At 36.6% G+C, this 20,214-nt stretch overlaps 1 long non-coding RNA gene across 1 annotated transcript in view; it reads right to left on the minus strand.

The window, feature by feature from the left end:
• Window positions 1-9,259, minus strand: part of LOC110260035 (uncharacterized) — a 1,001,533-nt gene extending 992,274 nt beyond the window's left edge. The window contains exon 1 of the long non-coding RNA XR_014842312.1: window positions 9,169-9,259. This is a non-coding gene — a long non-coding RNA (uncharacterized LOC110260035). The remainder of the gene's footprint in view (window positions 1-9,168) is intronic.
• Between the last annotated feature and the right edge of the window lie 10,955 nt (window positions 9,260-20,214).

Below are 20,214 nucleotides of genomic sequence, written 5' to 3' on the forward strand. Positions count from 1 at the left end.
TCAAGGCAGCATGGGTTTACAAGCCCCACTACTATGAGTGGGGGGTAACGTCTCCAGTTAGAAGAGACATGGTCCCAAAAATAATAGAGCCCTCTTGCTTTTTTTTTTTTTGGTCTTTTTGCCTTTTCTAGGGTTGCCCGTGGCAATTCCCAGGCTAGGGGTCTAATTGGAGCTGTAGCCACCGGCCTACACCAGAGCCATAGCAATTTGGGATCTGAGCTGCATCTGCGACCTACAGCACAGCTCACAGCAACGCTGGATCCTTAACCCACTGAGCAAGGCCAGGGAATGAACCCACAACCTCATGTGTCCTAGTCGGATTCCTTAACCACTGAGCCATGATGGGAACTCTCAGTCCTCTTGCTTTAGGGTAAGAATGAGAAGTTAGACTGTTCTCTCTGTCCTCCTCCTGCTTATTAGCCTAAAATGTAGCTGTGTTTCAGAATGTCTACAGAAGAGTAGGTTAACAATAGTCACAGATTTCTGGCCTGAACACTGAGAAGGGAAACCCAGAAACCAATATGTACCAGGGAAATCACAGAGAGGTAAGGACTCCAGAAAGCAACCCCATTAAGTTGTTCACGACTTCTGGGAGTTCCTGTCGTGGCACAGTGGTTAAGGAATCCAACTAGGAACCATGAGGTTAAAGGTTCGATCCCTGCCTATGCTCAGTGGGTTAACGATCCGGCGTTGCCCTGAGCCGTGGTGTAGGTTGCAGACGCAGCATGGATTCTGCTTTGCTGTGCCTCTGGCTTTGGCTGGCAGCTACAGCTCTGATTAGACCCCTAACCTGGGAACCTCCATATGCCGCGGGAGTGGCCCAAGAAATGGCAAAAAGACCCAAAAAAAAAAGAAATTGTTAATGACTTCCGGACTCAACTCCAAATTTTGTATGCAAGGGTCTAACCCAAATTAGCAAAACAGAGACTAAGAACTGAACTATAGGACACATCCACTGCCCAAACCCTGCAATGACCATGCAATAGTGCACCCACAAAATAGATCCAAATAACACTGCAAAAGCTTTGAAAATAGAACTGATATTGAAACCACAACTATTTAAAACTTGCTGTTTGTACCCAAGTGGGTACAAACAAAAATTTCAACATTCTCAATAAGCTTTTTGTTTTTTTTTTTTAATTTTCCTATTGTTATTTCCGCCAACACATTTTTTTTCCCATTGTACAGCATGGGAACCCAGTTACATATACATGTATACTTAATTTTTTCTCCCATTGTCACGCTCCATTGTAAGTATCTAGACATAGTTCTCAGTGCTACACAGCAGGATCTCATTGTTAATTCATTCCAAAAGCAAGAGTTTGCATCCTCAGTAAGTTTTAAACAAGAATAGAGTCTTGTAACATTTAAAAATATAGGATACAACCCAAAATTACTCTTCATATGAAAAAATCACGAAAATCCAACCATCAAAGGAAAGAAACCAACAGTCACCAATGCCAAGATGATACAAAAATCCTCAATAAGGAGTTCCCGTCATGGCGCAGTGGTTAACAAATCCGACTAGGAACCATGGGGTTGCCGGTTCGATCCCTGGCCTTGCTCAGTGGGTTAAGAATCCAGCATTGCTGTGAGCTCTGGTGTAGGATGCAGACATGGCTCGGATCCCATGTTGCTGTGGCTCTGGTGGCTACAGCTCCAATTATACCCCTGATCTGGGAATCTCCATATGCCACGGGAGCAGCCCTAGAAAAGGCAAAAAGACAAAAAAAAAAAAAAAAAAAAAAATCTGCAATAAAACATGAGTAAATAAATCAAGCAATGTTAGAAAAGAAAGAAAAGTACCACAACCATAAAGAGGACATCCCAGGAATACAAGGCTGGTTTAAGATGTGAAAATAAACCAGCATTATCCACCATAAAAACAGTGTAAAGACTAAACTAGTAATAATATTAACTGAAACAGAGAAAGCATTTGACAGAATTAAATATCCATCCATGTCAAATACTCTCAGCAAGTTAGAAACAGAAAATAATTCACTCAGTTTAATAAAAAGGCATCTACAAAAAAAAGCAACAAAAAAATAAACAAAATAGCAACAGGTAATATCATATTTTTTTGCTTTGCCCTAAGATCAGGAACCAGACAAAGACGTCCATGCTATTCACTCCTATTCAACATCATAAGGCAATTCTAGACAATGTAATAAAACATGAAAATAAATACAAAACATACAAAACTAGAAAGGAAGAAATTAAACCATTCCTATTCAGAGATGCCATGAAAGTCTATGTAAAAAAATCCTAAGAATTCTACCCAAAAAAAAAAAAAGTTCCCATACTAATCAGTGAGTTTTTGCAAAGTTGTAGGATACAAGATCAGAACAGAAAACTCAATCCTCTTTCTGTGCTAGCAATGAACAACTGAAACTCTAAATTTCCAAAACTTTTAAATTTTAAATACCATTTTCAACAGCACTCCTCAAAAATGAAATACTTAGGTATAAATATAACAAGACATGAGTTTGATCTGTGTGCTGAAAACTGCAAAACACTTATGAAATAAATAAAAAATGATCTAAATAAGTGAAGAAATATACTTTATGCATTGGAAGAATCAATATAGTTATCATGTCAATTCTCCCCAAAATGACCTCTGAATTTAATGCTATTTCAATCAAAAATCTATGAAAAAAATTTCAGATACAAATAAGCTATTTCTAAAATTTATATGGAAATGTAAATGAATAGACTAATTAACTGCTAGTAGGAATGTAAAATAGTATAGCCATTTTGAAAAGAGTTTGGTAGATACATAAAAAAATGAACATAAACTTATTATATTAACCTGACAATTACATGACTATGTACATAACACAGAGAAATAACTTACATCTATACAAAGACTTACAGTCTCAAAGGTTCTTAGCCAAAAACTGAAAACAATTCAAATGTCCATCAAGTTCTGAACTGACAAACCAAATCTGGTATCCATATAATGCATATAATGCAATACGGTATCCATACAATGCAATGCTATTCAGCAATAAAAGCAAACGAAATACTGACACATGTCAAAATATGAATGGAATCTTAATTGCATTTTCTCAGTGAAAGAAACGAGATGCAAAGAACAAATATTGGATGATTCTATTTATACGAAATGTCCAAGAAAGGCAAAATTCTAGATACAGAAAGCAGATTCATGGTTTCCTGGGGCTTGATGTAAGAGTTAGACTAAAAACAAATGGACATGAGGTCATTTTTTATCTTTTTGCCTTTTCTAGGGCTGCTTTCATGGCATATGGAGATTCCCAGGCGAGGGGTCCAATCAGAGCCATAGCCATGAGCCTATGCCAGAGCCACAGCAACTCGGGATCCGAGCCGAGTCTGCAATCCACACCACAGCTCATGGCAATGCCAGATGTCAACCCACTGAGCAAGGCCAGGGATCGAACCCACAACCCCATGGTTCCTAGTTGGATTCGTTAACCACTGTGCCACGACGGGAACTCTGACATGAGGTAATTTTTTCAGGTAACAGCAGTGTTCACAGGACTGTGGGGCTGGTTGCACAATTTCATAAATTACTGGAAATCACTGAATTATAAATTTACAATGGATTAATTAATGGATTGTAAATTATGCCCCAATAAAGCTTTGAAAAACCAAAACAGTAGGGGGAAGGTTGTAGGGAGTTATACATGAACCAAGACTGGCAATATACTGATAACTGTCGAAGCTAGGTATTGGGTGGTGAGGATCATTAAACTATCTTTCTTGTTTTGTTTATGCTTCAAGTTAGGAATACTGATGTACATAAATATCAGTATACCTCATGCTCATAAGTGGTTCCTTAGGCAATTAAATTTGTCATGTAGACTTCCAAGAAGGCTCAGAGTAAGACTGTTTTCCTAAACATTTTGATGTCTGCAAGATTATTTACACAATATGACATTAATGACAGCTAAACTTCCTAAGGAAGTTAATATTGTATAATTCTATTTATTTGAACTATCCAGAAAAGGAAAATTAGAGATTTTTAGATTCTACTAATGAATGAATCTTGCCTACAAAAAGCATGCCAAAGACATTAAGTTACATGAGATTCTCTCCCTAGGCTGAAGTTGTGGCAAACAACTTCAACATTTTAACACCCTTTTCTGCTAACTAGACTCAACACTTCCAAAAATGTCTTGTTTTTTCCTGAGAGTTGACATTTTTTGGAGTTTGTTCTTTTAAGATAATCCCTACTTTTCTGAAGAGAAACTGAAGTGGTATAAAGTCTATGGGATTTGGATTCAGAACTGGGTTAGGTCCAGTTTCAAAACTTGCTATTTGACCTTCAGCAAATTATTTGTTTCTTAATTCATAACACATATAACAAATCTGACCTTGTAGGGCCATTGTGATTACTGAAGTATATAAACTATATGAATCCCTTAACAAGCTGGCACATAGTAGGTACTGAATAAATGAGAATTATTGTCCAGTCATTTTTCAAAATGAGTTTATCTTATAATAAAATGTAGTAATTATTATTACTACATTTAAGCATATAAGATACACAGAGACGTTCAAATCCAACTTCACTGATGAGAATGCCAAGGTCTGAATGAGAACTTTAGAAATATCAAATTCAGAAATCAAATCTGGGCTAGAACCCAAGACTCGACTCAAAGTTAGTTTGGCAAGATGATTAAATTTCCTCTTTTAATCAGATATTTTGGGTTTGGTTTCTAGCTTTGCCACTTGACACAGCCTCTTCTTGCCTAGTTGCCTCGTTTGTGAAATAATAATAACAACAGAAGCTACCTCAAAGGCTTGTTGTGCTGATTAAATGAAATAAAGCATGCCAAGGCTTAGAATATAAGGGCCCAATAAATGTTAACTATATTAACTATATTTTCTGAATTCTAAGATATATCTTTATATGTTCTACCCAAAGTCAGTGTCTTAAAATTGAAATTTATGTTAATTTTAGTAGTCTCCTTTTTCCCCAGAAAGTCAGTATGAATTCAATTTTCTATAATTTATGCTTACTTAGACTCAAGGAAATATTGTTATTAGCTTAACTGGGTTCTATTTCTTCTGTGCTTCAATATATATATTATATATATACATATATATATAATACACACACACACAAAGTTATTATGATTTTTAAATGAGGTGAAGACTGAGACCTTGCTCATGACTGTAACCCCAATACCTAGCACTGGAGAGTGGTTCAGTAAGTATATACTGAATGAATAAGTGAATGAATTAATTAATTTTTAAAAAAGGAGAGAGAGGAAGAGAAAAAAGAAGAATGAAAATGTGAAGAAGGGTAATACAATGGGAACAACAAGAGATCAGATATCAAGATCTAAGTTAAAGTCTTAAAACTGCAATGGAGAAGAACAAATCTGGTTCATACTAGCTCTGTTCCTTTTACTTTAACCTTTGTGCTCAGTGGCTTGTGCTTAGTCATGCTGGCTCAGAATCTTTTGTAAAAGAATATTGCCTATGGTCTGAAATACACAGGATAGCCTATTCTTGAGGCTCTGACCTTTAAGAGTCCATTTATATAAAGATAAAAAGTTGCAGAAACATTTTTCTTATTGGAAGCTTACAGGACCATCTTGATCCACCCTATGTGGAGAGCTGTGAGAACAAAGGATTCTAACACCAAGATGTTTGCAACAACTAACCACGTCCTTCCCTCATCTTACCTTTAAAAGTGCTTTGCTGAAACCCTTATAGGAGTTTGGGCTTTGAGGGGGTCAGGAGCCTTCATCTCCTTGCTTGGCCCTATAATAAACTTTTCTCCGATATTCTGATGTTTTGGTTTGTTTGGCCTCACTTTGTACTGGGTACAGGAACCTGTGTTTGGTAACAGAATTGCCACACACTGATAGACAATATCGGATAACAACTACATCATTTATTTTCTAAACTGTTTTGATACCTAAAGAATAGGGATGCACTGAGGATTAAATGACATGATTATCTACTTACATCTCCATATGGTTATCATCTTGAACTTTATATCTCAAACTCTTGAGTCAAATTGCTAACTCAGTAAAGAACATCACCATCCATTCATTATTCAAACCAAAAACAATGACATGTTCCTTGACTGTTTTTTTTCCCTTATTAATTATATCTAATCCATTTTCAAGTGTTCTCAGCTCTGCTTTAAAACTATATCCCAAATCCTGGCATTGTTTTTACCACCTTATAACCCCAACCACCATCAACTTTTGGTGAGATTCCTGATATCCTCCTACCAGATATCCTTGCTTCTACTCTTGCCTCTTTTTACTTGAACGCCACAAAGCAGTAAAGTAATTCTTTTAAAAGAATCTCGCTAAAATATAAATCAGATCCAGTAATTCCTCTGATCTGAATTTTAATTGGCTTTACAACTTAATTACGAAGTTCTTAAAGAAGACTGTCATTCTCCCGACCCCGACCTTATGCCTATCACCTACCTGAGGGGCTGAGCTCTACACATACACACTAGTCTCCTTGTTGTCCCCACTGTCTGCTAACCCTCTTGCCTTGTGATTCCCATGTCTGGAGTAAATAAAAGTTGGTAAGGACCTGAAGTTGATATACTATGTCAGGGAAAAAAAAAGAAAAACCGCAAAATTAGATTAACAGTTATTTAGAAAGGGAACTGAAACTATAGCAAATCATTAGAGCTCCAAAGATTACCATGGAGTAATCATTCACTTTCACTGGAGGTATCTTAAGCATTCTAAGAAAAAAAAAAAATGCTTACATACACATACTTCGTGATACCAATCCACTTCTTTCTTGCCGTAAGAACAATCTACAGGGCCCAGCATCTCCCATTAACTCCCAAAGAGACTCTATCAAGTAAAAATTCCCGAAACTTAAGCAACAGTTGCTTCACAGTAAGTCCACCTCTTCCCTGTGCTCTTTCACTCCTTCAAGTCTCAAGAAAAAACACCATCCCATTTCAATCACCATCCTGCTTCCATTTTTTCATGACACTACACATTCTTCTTCTTCTTCTTCTTTTTTTTTTTTTTGGTCTTTTTGCCTTTTCTAGGGCCACTCTTGCGGCATATGGAGGTTCCCAGGCTAGGGGCTGAATCGGAGCTGCAGCCACCCGCCTACACCAGAGCCACAGCAACATCAGATCCGAGCCGCCTCTGCGACCTACACCACAGCTCACGGCAACACCAGATCCTTAACCCACTGAGCAAGGCCAGGGAACTGAACCCACCACCTCATGGTTCCTAGTCAGATTCGTCAACCACTGAGCCATGACGGGAACTCTGACACTACACATTCTGACAGCACCTGAGATGTTATGTATTTGTTGTTGTTGCTGCTGCTTACTGTCTATCTCTCTAACTCCTACTGGAATATGAACTCTAGTATTACGGTAGGGTTTGGTTTTACCCCTGTATCACTGGTGTCTAAAAAAGTCAGTGACATAGAGTAGGCTCTCAAAAATATAATCACTGATTGAGTTAATGCCTAAATGAAAACTAGGTTGAAATATTATATTATGGCATGAACTAAGTATTTGCCGGAAGTACTTTTGCTTTTGTAGAGTTAGTATCTATATTAAATGCTTAGAAACAAAAATTATATTTTATACATATATCAATTTCTGAGAATTTGAAATAAATTAATTTAATGTTGATATTATAAGCAATGTAGTTGTAAATGTAATAAATCTCTTCAAAGTAGATAATCTAAGGAGTCATCTGATAGCTTTTTCATACTGTACAAATATTACTATGCTTGAAACTGCAGACAATATGATGACTAAACTGCAATGATTATATTTCAGTTTAACTAATCCACTAAATTTATTAAATTAGCTAATATAGAATAGCTAACAAATGCAATTCAGAAATACAATAAACTTGAAAGTGACTGGCATGGAATGAACAATAAAAAATACAATTTCTTTTCAAAATCCATATCCTATTTTATTCTAGGGATTTTAATAAAGACAGACCATGCTCTACAAATTGTGCTATATTAGGTTAGGAAAGGCAGTTTGGGACAGCTACCGTAACCTTTCAACTCCCCCCTCCCTTATTGTAATATGGAAAACTAGGATAGCAGGAAAGACAGTTTTTTAAAAAATCCATATCCTGCCAATTTTCAGAGATAATTCATAATTCATTTCAAAATCCTAGAAAATCATGGTCAGTGTAAGCAACCAATAATCCAGAAATCAACAATCTCTTACTAATGATGTCACTTTGTTTTAATATAATAAAGCAAACTGCTGGGTTAAAATTATTTATCATTTATTCCACTTCCCTGTGGAAAACCCATGGATAAATTTATCAGATATGGAGCAATAGTTATTACTGGAGAAGACTGCAGATCAAATACTCAATGAATGCCTTCAAAACGCAGATTAACTATAGCTATCTCACTATGCCCATTTGGGGATTTATTAGGTTTATATGCTTCAAGCTTCCTGAAGTCCACTGGGTCTAGATCCATCTTCCATCTACTGGGAAAGCACTTCTCTAACTCCCAACATTTTCTCATCAGAGCCTATCTCCCATATTCCCTAAGGTTCTGGACCTCCCATCACCCATATACTTTAGCAGTACCTTTAGGAACTTCATTACATGTAAAAACTTTCCCTTATTATCATTAGCTTCCAGTATTAACCAGACGTCTGCATGTATAGTATAAGAGACTAATTAAAAACCAGAAATTAAATTAACAAATCTGGAAATAAAGTAGCTCAATGCTTTTATTCTTTTCTCCTTTCCCACAATTTATCAGTTGTTGCTGAACTCTGTCAAATTAAAAGGATTAACATTAGCACTAGTAGGTCATTCACTCAAGGTTGGATTATTTTAATGAGTAAAATTTAATAGCTCTGTATTAGCATATCAATAAAATATTTTAGCAGCACCCAGACAGGTCTTTTCTAGTGTGAAATGCAATAGGTTTATTATTCCTCTTTGGCTACACAGTCTTCCCATTGGATCTTGAAAATATAAGTCATGTGGTAAATTTCAACACTAAAAACTCAATTATAAGCCAAAATTTAGATAAGAACGACCTTTAGAAAGGAATAATATAGATCTTAAAAAAATATATAGGCATATGTATAGAAATATATATAATATATATACAATGTAAATATCTAGAAATATATATACACACATATGCATGTGCACACAGACACATACACACACACACATTAACCTGAATCTCTCTTTGGATCTTTGCAGGATGCTTCTTTGTTCTGTCCTTAGCAGGGAGGATTCAAAACACTCCTACATTCTGGATTTAATCTTTTCTGCCTGGATTGCTCCACTATGTTATTTGCTTATGCTGGACACATGGAAAAGACCTGAACACTGTCTACATGTGAATCAAAGGATAGGCTCTATCTATCAAACTTGATAGTATCCCTAAAAAAATAGGGTCTCCATCCTCAAATGTCAAAACTAAATGAATGAACAACAACCAAAAAAAACCTCCCAGAAGTGAATGTTGTATTGAAAAACAGAGGAAGCAATTGGAATGGTGCCTCTAGGAAATTCTGATTAGGTAACTTATACAACAACCAACACAGAATATTCCAAAGAACTCAAGATGATTTGGGGAGGATTTTTCCTTGAAAATGGAGATTGAAAAACAAAAATAAACTATAAACTAAGTCCACATCGAACAGAATTAGGTCTTCTCCTTGGGGTGGGAAAAATGTAAAGATCTCTTCCTAGTGGGAAAGGTTTCTAGATACCTTTCAGAGCCAGATATGACTTCACTTAATTGTTTCTCATTTTTCTTACCTTCTTTTTTATTATTATTTAGAGAAGACTGTATACCTGAGCAGGATCCTATGAGGTCTTCCGAGAAAAAAACCCCCTCTCATGTCTTCCACCTGCCTTTTGTCTATAGAAAAACTTTAGTCAAAGAATCAATTTCATCAGAGAAGTGATAAAATACAGAGAAAAAGGAAAATGATCAAGCAATACGAAATAATAATAGTTTAGCCATTTAACAAAGTCTAGGACTTTTAGTTCTTCCTCAAGGACTATAGATAATATTCTGAGCCATGCCCTTACAGCTGTTTTGCAGGTGCTAAAGCCGCACCAGGTGAAAAAAGTTAACTGTATCCTGTCTACAAGCATCTAAACCCTAGAGGGGTTGGACCCAGAAGGTTGGTAACCCTGACTCCCAATAACCTCACCACCAACCAATCAGGAATATGTCAAGGAGTGGATCATGCCCTGGTCCTTGAACACTCTAAGACTTCTCACTATCCCCTGCACAGAGGTAGAGGGTGAGGGGAAACAGTCCTTGAGGCATTAGCCTGCTTTGTTCCCTCTGGCAATTAAAGCTATTCTCTCTGTGTTTCTATTCTGCATTGCTATAAAGAAGTAGCAAATACATCGTTAACAATTGTGCTACTATTTTGCAAATGGAGATGTAATTCTTTTTGTTTTTTTATTAAGGTATAGTTGACTTACAATGTTGTGCCAATTTCTGCTGCACAGTGGTGATGTAATTCTTTTTTTTTTTTTTTTTTTTGCTATTTCTTTGGGCCGCTCCCGCGGCATATGGAGGTTCCCAGGCTAGGGGTCCAATCGGAGCTGTAGCCACTGGCCTTCGCCAGAGCAACAGCAACGGGGGATCCGAGCCGCGTCTGCAACCTACACCACAGCTCACGGCAACGCCAGATCCTTAACCCACTGAGCAAGGGCAGGGACCGAACCCGCAACCTCATGGTTCCTAGTCGGATTCGTTAACCACTACGCCACGACGGGAACTCCGTGATGTAATTCTTGACTCAAGGTCTTCATGGTTTTGTTTTCAGCGCTCAGCAATTCTTTGATTGTGAGACTGTCATTTGGTTCTCAGACCAAGCAGACAGTGGTTGTTTCAGAAAGTCAAGAGTTAACCAGAGTGAAATAAATCATAAATAAAACAATCCCCTCCCCCCAAAATAAGGTGGAAAAACTGGAGGGAAATATGATTCAGTTGAACTTGCAACTTTGTTTACATATAAATTAGACAGCATGAAATTGAGTGCTGCTGGCCAAAGGTTAAGGAATTTGTATCCAATTTGTAATTTGCAGTTGGCAGCAGACAGAAAAAAACAAAGATAAAAATTCAGCCTTCAAGGTCCTCCCTGCACATATCTGCCCAGGGAAGTTGTCTAATGGCCCTCTTCCAATGTTTTGCACATCCTGCTTCAGTACCCTAAGCAGAGCCACAAGTTTTAAAAGTCCTTTTACCCACAGAAGAATGCAACTTGTTTTCGAGTTGGCTTCTCAGAGACAGAAAGAGGGAAGAAAATTGTTTTTAATCTTTGGGAAGCTTTTTAATGCCAGAGTACTAAATGACACTTTCAAAGGAAAAAAGTAACAAAGGAAAAATAATCAATAGTAAAAGCCAACTAATAACTAACAACTGTAAATTTTTGGTGTACACAACACAGGTCTGCAGAAAAGGAAAGATGAAAAATTGAAATGCTGATCAAAAGAGTTCTGTTCAGTTAAAGGAATGGCAAGTTAGACTTTAAAATGAGATGTCAAAAAGAGAGTCCACTCAAGTTCATTCTCTGCTCTCACATGCCCATCTCCTGAATCCTTCCTGAAAAACAGAGCTATAAATTCTTTCTGAATTTCTCTTGGAGGAGGAAGGGAAATATGGGCTTATTTTATCATATTTACCCAAAATGCAAGAATAGTGGAAATATGTGTTTTCTTGCTGCACATGGATAATAATTCAGGTTTAGATACAACATGGATCCTAACTCTTTCCTTCCTTTCCCAAGGTCTGTTTCTTCTTCCTTTGAGCTATTGTCTGCTGTTCCGTGAACAGAGAGGGAGGATACCATGTAATGCCGTACCTCTGCTTTGTGAGAAAAGCAGAGTCAGTGAAACAGGAGTTCCTACAGGACCTATATAAAAACCCTAAGAGAAACTGACAGGCATGGCAAGTGTTGAGACTGTTAAAAGATAAACTAAGGCATATTAAAAATGTTAATAGGAACTTCCCTATGCTGTGGGTGCAGCCATAAAAAAAATTTTTTAATAAATAAATGAGCAAAAACTGACCCAAATTAGGCAGCATCAAACAGGAACTGGTCAGGAGCACTCCACCAAGAGGAGCCTGGGAAAGACTTTTATAGAGAAAAGGCAGAAGGAAAGCAAAGGAAGTATTAATTAGCTACAGCTTAAAGCCCAGTTGGCACTTTGTGATTGGCTGTCCTTGGATTTTGATTTCATAACCCTGAGGCATGTACAGGCTTAGATTTTGGTTTGCTTACCTACACCACCATGACATTAGAGACTCCTCAGTATAATGGTCATTCTGATTAATTAACTTAACAAAACTTAATTATAGATAAAGGCAAGTAAAAAATTTTGGTGGATAGAAGTATGGAATTTGGAAGGCAAAGACCTGGGTTAAAGTCCTGGCCTTGCCCCACACTCAGCCTTCACTCAGTAGCCTTGGACATACCCTTCACCTTCTAAAGTCTAACACAACACTGTAAATCAACTACACTTCAACAAAAATTATACTTTTTAAAAAGAATCTGCAAAAAAAAAAAAAAAGCAGGTGTAAAAAGCAAAAGTGAGGAGTTCCCACTGTGGTAGAGTGGGTTAAGAAACCAACTGCAGCAGCTCTGCAGAAGTGTGGGTTCAGTACCCAGCCTGGCAGCAGCTGCACCACATATGAAAGCTAAGGCACATATTCGATCTCTGGCCCAGGAACTTCCCTATGCTGTGGGTGCAGCCATAAAAAAAATTTTTTTTAATAAATAAATAAATAAGCAAAAGTGATCTCAGAAAATACGTGGCTCTATTCTTTCAGGTATCTTGTCTAATTGTGCTACGAGAAAATACTATTCTCTTACTCTGAGCCTCTCTCAAAGGACTGATGAAATACTTAATTTCCCTTGTTTCAAAATGTATTTATTCATTCCTTTACCCTCAGCTACTGTTTCTCCTTATTGCCATTTGTCATTGATTTTTACCCAAACTTTTCCATCACTAAAATGGATGTTAGGTTCAGCCACTGTGCTGGTCCAGACTGCCAGCAGCGATAGAAGTCTATCAAGTGGGTTCCCTCAATTCATTCGCATCTATATAGGGTATGACTACATGGGTACAGAACAAGTGGGATACCTCAAGCACTAAGTAATACAGCTGTATTTGCTATCGACCCCAATTTTGTCAAAAAAGATAAAGGCACAATCCACCCCACCAAGCCCTTAGGAATTCTGGCATAAAGGTTTAAACATATGTTACAGTTTCTTACATAGAGATCATTTCTGTTTCTGGCATGTATATTCACAGCCCTGGTCCCAGGATCACTGCATCACATAAGAAAAATGAATACTGGAGTGTTATGATGAAGAAATGTACAGTTTTACCAGCATATTCCCCACCCACTCCCATTCCACAAATCCCACAGAAAAGTAGAAGAATCTATCCTGATGAACTTACATGTCTTTTGCTTTAAAATACTAAATAAGGAGGTACCCCACAATCATACATAATATCCATCCAAATAATGCATTCAAGTAAAGTAAATGCAATCATTTCCCATAAAGTCAATTCAAACATTCCAATTTCCAACCAAACACTTATTTAAATCCTATCAACCACTGCATCCTCATATCTGCCCAATCTAACTGTAGCCCCTGTTAAAATTTCACTAACAATTTTAGAAACACACCGTGTTTGACTGCACATCAAGGAGTCCCAGAACACTATCTTCTCCAGTCCTTGGCCATTTTATCCATACATGTACATATGGCCTCAGTCCCTAGGTGGGGACTGAACTAGTTTTTTTTTAGCAATCCTTACCCTGATTAACTTGCCAGACCATTGCTCCCAGCAATTAGAAGTCAGGTTATTCATTTTCACATGTGCTTTCCATTTTTTAAAATTCTTCCAAACTAGAGTAAATAGAGCACATTTGTTTAGAGCCCTTCAACAATGGGAAAAACCAGAGCTCACAGTGACCCACCCAACTTCCCGGAGTGCTGATTAAGACGTAAGTTTTAGCCCATCAATGTCTGCTTTATTCATTCTATTTATTAATAACCTTCTAAAGACTTCCACGCTTCCGAGATGATTACCTTGAATATCTTCTTTGTCTTTCTCTCAATTCTCCTGTGAATCATTCTAATTTTCTTAGCATTTGTAAGACCCATAGGGGAAGCTAATACAACAAATCTGATAAGGCCTCTCAGACCACTCCCATGCAAAAGGGACTCCCTCAACCATAGCATTTGCCATGACCTGTTTAAGGGGCATATTAAATGGATAAGCACTTTGATCATCATAAAGTCAGTCTGGCATGGGTTATATACACAGCACATCGGCCACTCATCTGGAGAGTTCCATTTAGCATTTAATGGAGGAGAAGGACAATCCCTCTTCTCACAGTAAACAAATAGTACAGTGACTTTTGTCCGCCTAGCAATTAACCTGTTATGTGTCTGGATCACGTACACCTATCTGAGATTGCTCATCACTGAGCTATGTGTCCCGTACCACACGGACATGCTCATCTATTCTGCAGCATTCAAAACCAAGAATATTACCCCTAAGTTGGCTACTATCACAATTCATTTTAGTAACAATTCTTTAGGAAACCAATGACAAAAAAAAGAGAGCGAGAGAGAGCGACAACGTCACGACATACCTCCTGCTTTTAGTAGTTTCTTGGGTTTTTGTTTGTTTGTTTGTTTGCTTTTCATGGGTTCATTTGTTTTTGTCTTTTTAGAGCTGTACCTGTGGCATATGGAGGTTCCCAGGCTAGGGGCTGAATCAGAGCTGTAGCCACCAGCCTATACCACAACCACAGCAACGCCAGATCTGAGCCACATCTGTGATTTACACCACAGTTCACAGCAATGCCAGATCCTTAACCCACTGAGTAGAGCCAGGGATCAAACCTGTGTCCTCATGTATACTAGTTAGATTTCCCTTCTGCTGAGCCCAACAGGAACTCCAAGTAGTTTGTTGGTTTTGCCACCCCCTCAACTGGATTACTTTCTTGGTGATGGGAAGTTGTAGAAGTTATACTCTCTTAGCATAATTCATCTCTTTGGTGGTGGCTCTGATGCCAGAGCTATCCTTTGGACTGGTTGAAATCCAAACTTGGTGCAGCATTTAGATCTACTGCCACATTCCCTATTACTTTTATTTTAACTATTACAGATAACAATGACTAAGAGATTATTTATTTATCTTGTTTCCTGTTATTCTGAATTTCTTTATGTATCCACTGAACCAATTCCTCTGGAATTGGGTTTATCATTTCTAAATTTGACTGGTAAGTTTTAATATAGTAAATGATCACAGCACAGCCACTATTTCATACCATGGATGACAGGGAGATAGCTATCTAGCAATCAAAAGTCATCAACCCTGTCCTTTCATCTTTTCTTTTTTACAAACTATGCTTCCACCATGTTTCAGTGATTTAGGGCCAGTCAACCCATCCCATTTTTTGTACAAACTGTGTCAGGAGATCTCCAAGACCAACCTAATGTTCACTGATTCACTAATAAGTCACAGAACTCAAAAAAAGCTTTTATACTCGTGGTTATGGCTTATTACAGTGAAAGAACACAAATTAAAATTGGTAAAAGACAAATGCATCAAGAGAGACCAAATACAGTCAGTAGATATAGAAGGCTCCTGTGGCTGACCTTACCTACTCAGTCTCCAGGCTCCCTAGAAGTCAAACTGATACAGCATGGATCAGGGCCCTAGGTGAACAAAAATAGGCATTTACCATAAATCACATTCTTAGAATAAACTATCTGGTGCTCCAAATCCTCAGGCATATAAAGACACTCTTATCAAATAAAACATTAATAAGGGCCCAGAGGTCATCTCCCAGAAGAGGGTCAAGAGCCAGTCCTTTCTTTGGCATGTCCATGGGTTGAGGCAACAAAGCCTGACAAGCTTTATTACATATATTTTAACTCCTAGTCAAGGTTTTTTTGAAACAAAATACATTATTTCTCAAATATCCAATATTTCCAATATTCAATATTCAAATGTCCAATATTCAAATATCCAATATTCAAATGAAGAAATTGTCTATGAAACCTCAGGAAAACAGAAGTGTACTTGTGACTTAGCTAGACAAGTGTGAGAATTTATGTCAAAATTTAAACTTTCATGATAATAATCAATAAATAATGATTTTGTATGTTTTTAGCATGAATCAGTACAAAGAAGATTTGTTATTGACATTATATAAATTGAAGAACACTTTGTTGTTGTTGATAAATTCTAAATTGTCAATTTATATAACACTTGTCCAATTAAATGTTAATAATACTGAGATGAAAAAATAGTGAAGTTATTTAACTTTGATAAACATTATTTTGAAAGTGATGTGCTTTTCCTTAAAAATCAATTTTAAAAATTATAAACTCAATGTGGGTGTGAATGCTAAAGGAAAATAACTTTTTGATAATTATGTTTGGAACAATTCAGTATATGATTCTACTTTTTCAAATGTAAATTTTATGGAATTTAAATACAGGTTAAGTATTTAGTGTCAAAATGAAAATGTGTTTATACTCCAATAAAATTTATTTTAAAAAAATGAAAATATGTTATAACTGTAAAATACACATGAGTTCAGAGAGTCAATAGAAAATAAAGAATATAAAATATCACTTAAACAATTTTTTACATTGAATACAAGTCAAAATGAATATATTTTGAATATATTGTGTTAAATTAAATTTACTACTAAAATAAATTTCTTTTTTGTTGTTTTTACTTCTTTCTGGCTGTGAATTTTTTAAATTACATATTGACTTATATTTCCACTGAATAGCACTATTCAAGATTACTGAATCAAATAGGAAATCATAACAGAAATTAGAAATTATGCCATACCAAATGGTAAAAAAAACACACTACTTATCAAATTAACTCCTTAGAATGAAATTTATGATTTTAAGTATTTATATTTAAAAGGAAGAAATTATCAAGTAATAGGGCAAGCTTCCAACCCCAAACCAACCTAAAGATAGTAGGAAAAAAGGAAACATTATGTATAATACTAGAAATTTATGGACTAGAAAAAAGATGCATTACAGATAACAAAAGAAAGGACAGGTTCCTTGAAATGATAAAACAGAAGTAAAAAGGTAAAACGTGTCAAGACTGATCACAACAGACAGAAGTGCAAAATAATTTCAAGAATGAAAAGAGAAGAAGGAGTTCCCATTGTGGCGCAGTGGAAACAAATCTGACTAGGAACCATGAGGTTCTTGGTTCAATCCCTGGCCTTGCTCAGTGGGTTAAGGATCTGGCGTTGCCATGAGCTATGGTGTAGATCACAAACGTGGCTCAGATCTAGCATTGCTGTGGCTATGGCGTAGGCCGGCAGCTATAGCTCCAATTCGACCTACAGCCTGGGAACCTCCATATGCCGCAGGTGAGGCCCTAAAAAGCAAATAAATAAATAAATAGATAAATAAATAAATGCTTTTTAATGCTGAACAAATTCAAAATAATTAATTCTGGAGACAAAAAGAAAATTATTGGATCAGGGACAAGTATCCAGGGTGGGGCAGGAGGGAACTTCAAATAATTGGCGATCTTTTTTTAAACTGTGCAGTAGATACAAAATTGTTTATTTTATAATTCTCTATACTTTTTTAATCCTCTGAAAGAAACATTAGTTGTAAAACATTAAAATATATAATACTTTCAGGGTCTGTGGGGTGCTTTTATAAAATCCATTTAATTTGATGTATAGGATAAAATTCTGAGATAGTGGAAGTAATTGTTATTAATATTTATTAATATTTTCATTTATAAATGAAGAAATCAAGGCCAATAAATATGCCACAAGCAGTAAACAGAAAAGAAATAGGACCAGAACTAATATCTTTGAGGTCTAAGTTACCATACTTCTTCAGTATGGTAGTATGTGGTCATTGAGATTGTCCTCTGATCAAAGTCAAGGCTATGACTATCCCAGTTTATCTTTCCCTTAGCCTTATATTAAATCAAATCATGTTAAACAAAATAGAAACTAAAAAATACTTATTGAGGTGCTGCTGCTATGTCCAAGATTATGAAAATTCTTTTCTTCCTGGTTTTCTGAAACTTTATACATTATCCATTTTTCTCCATCATCATAAAATCAATGTAGAAGGTATCAGTTCTTATTCATAGCCATAAAATCAGTATTTTTTTCTCTAGAAATAAAACTCTCTATAGCTACTCAACTGAAAAGCATTACTGGGATCAGAAAATCTGGACTATTGGAAAGCTAAATTTTATTTTTTACTTTGGCAGTGAATTTACATTGGACTTCATTAGGTCACATTGTATATCTGAGTCTTACTTTATCCAGTTGGGACAGAAATACAGGTGACAATTAAAACACTCAAAAGAACACAACCCAACAGCAAAAAAGCCAATCAATCAATGGAAAAATGGGCAAAAGACCTGAATAGACTGTTCTCCAAGGAAGATATACAGATGGCCAGCAAACACATGAAAAAATGCTCAACATCGCTGATTATAAGAGAAATGCAAATCAAAACTACCATGAGATACCACCTCACACCAGTCAGAATGGCCATCATTAATAAATCCACAAATAACAAGTGCTGGAGGGGCTGGGGAGAAAAGGGAACCCTCCTGCACTGTTGGTGGGAATGTAAACTGGCACAGCCACTATGGAGAACAGTTTGGAGATACCTTAGAAATCTATACATGGAACTTCCATATGACCCCGCAAGCGCACTCTTGGGCATCTATCCGGACAAAACTCTACTTACAAGAGACACATGCACCCGCATGTTCATTGCAGCACTATTCACAATAGCCAGGACATGGAAACAACCCAAATGTCCATCGACAGAGGATTGGATTTGGAAGAAGCAGTATATATACACAATGGAATACTACTCAGCCATAAAAAAGAATGACATCATGCCATTTGCAGCAACATGGATGGAACTAGAGAATCTCATCCTGAGTGAAATGAGCCAGAAAGACAAAATACCATATGATATCACTTATAACTGGAATCTGAATATTGAGCACAAAAGAACATCTCCATAGAAAAGAAAATCATGGACTTGGAAAACAGACTTATGGCTGCCTGATGGGAGAGGGAGGGAGTGGGAGGGATCGGGAGCTTGGGATTATCAGGCACAACTTAGAATAGATTTACAAGGAGATCCTGCTGAGTAGCATTGAGAACTATGTCTAGATATTCATGTTGCAACAGAGCAAAGGGTGGGTAAAAATGTAAATGTAATGTATACATGTAAGGATAATTTGATCCCCTTGCTGTACAGTGGGAAAATAAAATAAAAATAAATAAATAAAACACTCAAAAGACATTGCATGATTACAAAGCACTATTAATGTACCTTACAAAACCTGCTGCACTGTTGCTTTCTTTAACAACTATTTGGTTTGCTAATCACTAAAGTGTACTGTGAAGAGTTAATTTGCATTAGCATTTAATAAACATTATAATTCTATAATGATTAGCCAGTTATCAGGTAAGGCAGTATAGGATGGTAGTTAACATGGAGGGCTTTAACGGAGTTTGGTTCCTTATCTATAAAATGAGGATAATAATAACTACTTAGAATTGGCAGGGTACTGGTTGGGCCCAGGAAATATGGCTATTCTCATTATTACACATAAACATTATTCTAAATGACACTCTTAATGGACAATGGACAAGGATTTTGAGGGTGGTAATTATGAGTGGTCTTCCCTGCACCATTTTCTAGAAAATTGCCACCCCTTAATGCATCAACATGACAGTAGCAAAACCTGCCATGTTTCTATAATGTGTCTAAATCCTTTGCCACAGTTAATTGGTTCAGGGGTTAACACATTGACCCAAGCTGGTTTGATTATTTATTCCCGGAAATTATGTAACTTGAAAAGACAGAGAGGAAGAAAAAAAAGAAGAAAGTAGGGCAAGAGAATAAAAACAAAAGAGTAAAAAACAAAAAGGCTAGACTCTCAGTTACTATACCTACAATATATGAGACTAAGACTACCTTGGTTCCCACTTTCCCTGCTCTGTGCACCAGATGCTAGAGAGGGAGGAAAACAAGGCAAAGAGGCAGAAAGAAGCACAGAAGAGAGATATGGAAAGTGGAAGTAGCATTCAGGTCCCAAGTTCCAGGTTATTCCTGAGAGGTAGCTACATTTCTCTTTAGATATTATCTTTGCATATTATGAGACATCTAAGCATTGTTCTTTTTTA

This window comes from Sus scrofa, chromosome 3 (assembly GCF_054392235.1).
Source record: "Sus scrofa isolate SSC_HxYL_T2T_F1_AM1 chromosome 3, Sscrofa_HxYL_maternal_Yorkshire_Landrace_v2.0, whole genome shotgun sequence".
In the NCBI taxonomy this organism is placed as follows: Eukaryota; Metazoa; Chordata; class Mammalia; order Artiodactyla; family Suidae; genus Sus; species Sus scrofa.